At 32.0% G+C, this 6,032-nt stretch overlaps 1 long non-coding RNA gene across 2 annotated transcripts; it reads right to left on the reverse strand.

Annotated features, from left to right (window-relative positions):
* Positions 1-2,029: 2,029 nt before the first annotated feature.
* On the reverse strand, positions 2,030-4,214 carry LOC133804782 (uncharacterized). Of its 2 annotated transcripts, XR_009878622.1 has the most exons (4): positions 3,981-4,214; positions 3,706-3,791; positions 2,855-2,920; positions 2,030-2,343 (listed from the first exon to the last, which is right to left on the reverse strand). It is a non-coding gene; the product is annotated as an uncharacterized LOC133804782 (long non-coding RNA). The 2 variants fall into 2 exon arrangements; XR_009878623.1 differs by lacking the exon at positions 3,706-3,791 and having other exon boundaries at positions 3,981-4,213.
* Between the last annotated feature and the right edge of the window lie 1,818 nt (positions 4,215-6,032).

The following is a 6,032-nucleotide window of genomic DNA, read 5'->3' on the forward strand; positions in this document are numbered from 1 at the left end:
GCATTAAATGCTTGACCGACCCTAAGGTCAAAGAAAACTAAAGCGCTGGTCTAGTCTAAAGGCTAGTTACTTAGAGCAAGGGTCAAAAGGCTCAGGTGATTGAAACGTCACATGGCTTAGGGTGCAGAGCCCCAGAGTGTGACTCATTAGTCACCTATCCAGGGTGTGACTCAATAGTCACCTATACAGAGTGTGACTCATTAGTCACCTATACGGAGATTGACTCATTAGTCATCTATTCAGGGAGCAGATCCCCAGAGATTGACTCAATAGTCATCTATTCAAGAAGCATGTCCCCAGAGATAGACTCATTAGTCATCTATTCAGATGCAGGACCCCATAATCATTTATCTGTACTTGCATGCATGCATGAATAGGGTATTACTGCTAGGCATGCTTACTATGATTTAGTGACATGTTATTATCTGTTTATGAGTATGTTGAGTTTTGTTGCTGAGCCTCGACTCACAAGTGCTATGTGGTGCATGTAAAGGCAAAAGAAAGCTGGACCATCCTTGAGTTGGAGAGCTTAGGTGACGATGTGTACATATGCAGCTGCTCTACCACCACGACCGAGAGTTTAAAGAAGAACTAGGGTTAAACCCTATTTTGCCGCTCAGGTCGGCTGGTTGTAAATATTTTATTGTAATTAACCTTTAAAATATATTTTGGGATCCCAATGTATACAGTAAACGTTTTAGTAAAATGTTGTATCTTTGACAAAAAAATTTAACCCTAAACCGTTAATCACATTTAGTTACATGATTATGTCCAAATGACTCGTTTAGCGAGTTTAGCATTGTTTAAAATGCACAGCGTAACAGTCATTGGGTAGTAGGGCATTACACACAAAAATATAGCAGCAAACACATTTCATTCAAATTCTTGAAATCTACACATTTAGAAACACGAAATTTTGTGATACCTTTACCGATTTGATTAAAATCCTAATTTTTATCTTCATCTTTAATTGATGAAGCCCATAGGTTCACAATTATATCTAGGTTACACCTGTCCAAGTATAAGTTTCTTTGATATCCCATGATTATGTGTTCAACACAAACAAAATCTTGAAGCAAGGATTTAAAAGTTGTAGAAGATGAATAAATTTCCTTCATTATTGATTATGCAAAACATAAAATAGAAAGTAATTAGTAATAGAGATTTTGGTTATTGAGAATTTAAGGCTTACATACTTTAAATTAACAATGATTAAATAGAAATAACTCTATAATACAAAAATTCTAGAGACTAATCAAAAATCACATGCATAGTTGTTGTGATATAATTTGATCAATAATGTGCAAGTATAGACAGTCACAAAATAAATAATATAATGACAAGTTGAGTATCATCTCCATAGAGATTGAAATAACAAATAATTGTGTGCAAATCAATTATCAAACACTCTAGTGGTGAAAATTAAATTAAAAATACTTGAAATAAACTAAGACGACAATCTAAATTCAAGAAAAATTCAATTGGTTGAAATTGACTTGAATTATCAAGTTTCTCTATGTCAAGTGACTTATACGTTTTGTTGTAGCGAAATCTCAGCAAAATTTCCAAAGTTAACAAGAATTCAAAATAAGTTTATAGAACTTTCCCAAATCCTCACTACTACAAAACTGGGATTTCCAGACAGTTTATAGCTGTCGCTATTGAGTAACGACGACAGTTAGCTAAATATCGCCATTGCCTATGCCAACATAGGGGTAGACTTTACTGATAGTTATTAATTATTGTTGTTGCTCTCCATGCCGACAGTTATTAGCTCTCGTCATTGCTCTTTATGCCAGCAATTAATATCTGCCGCTATAGAGAGCAACTAGGACAGTTATTAATTGCGCTGAAAATCATGAAAGAAATAAAAAAATACTTTAAATACCCCCACACCATTAAGACCAAGCACCAAACACAACAAGAATATTAATAAAAAGAATATTAATTAAAAAACAATTAATATTAATAAAAAATTACAACAGTAAAATATTCATAATTGTTCATTATATAAATAAAAAATACAATGTCAATAAGTTATTTATAAAATTATAAATTAAGATTAAATTTAATGAAATACAACATCAAACTTTCTATTGAACTCATTGTGTAGAGCTCGTAACTTTGTTACTTTGAAATGATAAGATTTTTTTTTGTGCTGCTTTAGTATCCTTATCATATTCATGACATATGGAGATTCAATAGAATAATTAGCTCTCGGAAAATAAGATACATGAGATGAGGTCTTCTCCAAATATGTGAATAGAATGACAAAATGTAATGTTCATTAACTCTCGGAAAAACCTTTCATCACTTAAACCACTGAAGTCGCCAACAATCCTTCTGATACAACGTAAATTAAATAAGATAGTAGCAACTGAGACACCATACATTGAATCATATATCAACTTTGAAAACAATGAACTAGAGAGTATAAGTACATTATACACAGCCAAGCCAGCGTTCTAAAACAAGTCACAGCTAACAACATAAGTACCAAATACCAATCAGTAATCTTACCAATAGTTCACCAATTCACTTTTTTAGGTTTGCTTAATTGAAATTTATATATAAAAAAAATATCATTATCTATCAAGTTTCATAAGCAATTAATATGCAAAAATTAATAATGATAGTTGTTGGCTAGTAAGAAAACAAATTTATACGGAAAGAATCAAACACTTTTTATTATATATAGCACAAACATTTTACTGTTTACAATTTCTAAAACTAGAATACCTAAAGAAAATGAAATCATCAAACTACTAAAGTTTTGAAATAGAAGACACCTACGAATCTAAAAATCATACACTTCTAATTCCCAAAGCTTATTCCTAAAGCAATGAAATATTACCTGAACAATTACAAATTTAGACTTGCACTTCTGCGCAATCTTCAAGAACGTGTCACAGGCCATATCCTGAAACACAGGAACACAAAGTTTTAGCAACACTAAGTAGCCAACCAATCCAATTTAAAAGACAAAATTTCTTAGTAACTTTTAAGTCTTAAACCTGACCAAGCAGATAGGCTTTACTTTTGCAATTAAAAAACTAAAAATACAAATCATAAATATGCTGCATTATCAAATAAACTATTAAGATGGCTTAATTTAAACAACACAGCATAAGAAAAATCTTGCAGAAAAGACATGAACAAAACAAATGTCAGTAGGCATTTTCACTAACACATATAATCTATGATCAGACCCATAATCAACAACCATTCAAATTATTCCCCTTTATAAATGACAATAAGCAATTGGTGGAGCAACTATTCAAGTTATTGTAACAAATAACTACTTGAGGAAAATGACCTCTTCATCCAGACAAAAAAAGGAAGCCATGACGAAAGACGTATACTATTAGCCTAAAATTTTCTTTTATGCATACCAACAACTTATAAAAGACAAATGCCTCAATTAGCATGATCAAAACTGATAAATTTGATTTTAAACAAAAATTATAGAATACATTCATTAACAAAAAACTTGACCCCAAACCTTTGTAACACACTCAGAGAATCCCCTCACAGAGGTTTCTCACTCTTGTGCTATGTACATGATATCCCTTTCTCCCACAACCAAACACATTACTACGGGATTGCAAATTTTATTATTAAACATTACAAATAAAGAATCCCAAATTAGGCGATAACAAAGAACAACTGAAAGTCAAATTAGAAATTCAAGATAGAAAACAAAACCTCATTGAACTAAGAGATGAGTTTGAAACAGAGAGATTCATGAAGGGTGTGTGGTTGGATGGAGAAAGCTTCCACACAAACTTCTGCTGTAAGAGGGTATATAATTCAAAATAGAGAAAACAACCAAGAGGGTATATATATACATGGATATATATATATATATATATGTGTGTGTGTGTGTATTGTATATAAAAATATGGAAATGAATTTTTTTGGGATCTTAATAATCTAGTTCTACTATGATCATGAATTGGGAACAAGAAAAAGAGGCTTACCCAGGCTCTTGCCTAGTCGTCGAAAAAAATTGGGCAGCTGCCAAATTGAGGAAAGCGTCGTCAAACCCATGCCCTTGCCTGGTCGTCGACATCGTTGAGTGAGAGAGGGAGAACAAGTCAAATAGACGGAGAAGAGTGATAGAAAGAGAGAGAGAAAGAGGCAGGGGGTAGAAGGCGGGAGGCGGGAGGCGGGAGGCGGGAGGCGGGAGGCGGGCTTTAAGAGAAAATGAGAGTGATAGATCATAGAGGATGAGAAAATGGGAGCCCATTTTGTTTTTCACTTTGTTTTTTAAGGTCACGCCTTAATTCTTTTACTTGTTTTGTTTTTATGAAGAATTTTTTTAAGGCTATCATAAATAATTAGGACACGCAATATTTTTAAAGTATATTTTATATAAATATTTAATTTAAATTATTAAAAATGCAATATTTTTAAATTATTGAAAAGTTTAACTAATTATTAAAAAAAAAACTCATTTCAACTAATATTTATTCTTTAAATATCTATAAAATAATTAACTTTTATTTTATATAATAATTAAAAATTTAAATAATACTTATAAATACATATAATTATAAATGTTAATAATAATATGAAAAAATAGATACAATATAAAATACAATGTTAAATTTATTAATTAATACTTATTTTTATAATTATATTTACAAAATTATATTTATTTATTCAATTATATTTAAAATTAAAATACCTTTTTAATGAATAACATAACCCTTTTTTTGTGTATATATTACCCAGTTTAAATCAATTAATACCAATTTTATAAATATGTTAAACAAATTTAACTATTATTCTCTATATCATAATTTACATTTGAATATACAAATTATTATAAAAACATATAAATACAAAAATGAACAATATTAGAAAAATTTAGAAACAAAAGACAATGTACTTTTATAAGTTCTTAATTAATACATATTTTTATAAATATATTTACACAATTTATTTTTTATTTAAATTATAATTTTATAAATATATTTTTAGGATTTTTTTATTTGGATTTTGACAACAGTTTATAATTATCGGTATTGAGTTTTTATTAACTGTCGGCATTGAGGTCAATAGTGACATTTTATAACTGCCGGCATTGGTTTCAAATTAACTGTCGGCGTTGAGGTCAATAACGACAGTTTTTAATTGTCGGCATTGGTTTCAAATTAACTGTCGACGTTGGGGTCAATAGAGACAATTTTTAACTGTCGAAAGCAATAGCGATAGTTATTAACTGTCGACATTGATCCCTATGCCTATAGTTTTCAACTATCGGCATAGAGTTGTGATGCGCAATTACGACAGTCAATGGAGTTGACTGTCATTGTTGGGTGTCGGGAAAGCCTTGTTTTGTAGTAGTGTGGTATTAATTCTTTCGCCTAATTAAACATATTCTTTTGCCAATCAAGTTTAAGAATTCAATTTTAAGCTTCAATTCACAATTGTTACAAAATGCAAATAACACGTTCCTATGCTATTTACAAAAACATAATCTAACAAGATTATCTACTTGTGTCATTCAAGTTCCTCCATTATATTCAAACTTCCCAGCACAAAAATAACTAATTATCTTGCCATTGATGGCGAAACAACAACATGAATTCATCATTAAGCACACTTGAATGAACAATGAGTATTTTTGCTAAAATAAAGGAACAATGGTTACTCGGTCGAGGCATGGTAACGAGGCGGATCAACGTGATGGGCAGGAGGCCCACCATGCTGCCATATCCAACGAACCAAGCCCCGAGGTCCAGCAGCGATCGGGAAAGCAGCCGATGGGCCAGGACGACACTGGGAGTTCGGCGCCCCGACCGCCAAATCCAAACTCGGGTTACCTGATGGCGACAGAAATGGAGAACATATAGTTGAGGAGTCATCTATCCAGAGCAAGTAAGCAAATCAAGGAAGTCTTGGCCCGACTACCCCCTCTTGCAACTGACGTTAACATCGAAAAGAGGCAAAGCGGGACTCACAAGTCCCGCAGGGATAGTCGGCCTAGACCCAGCCGATCAGTCCGAACCTCAACCCCGAGTTCT

The sequence above is a fragment of the Humulus lupulus genome, chromosome X, assembly GCF_963169125.1.
Source record: "Humulus lupulus chromosome X, drHumLupu1.1, whole genome shotgun sequence".
Classification (NCBI taxonomy): domain Eukaryota; kingdom Viridiplantae; phylum Streptophyta; class Magnoliopsida; order Rosales; family Cannabaceae; genus Humulus; species Humulus lupulus.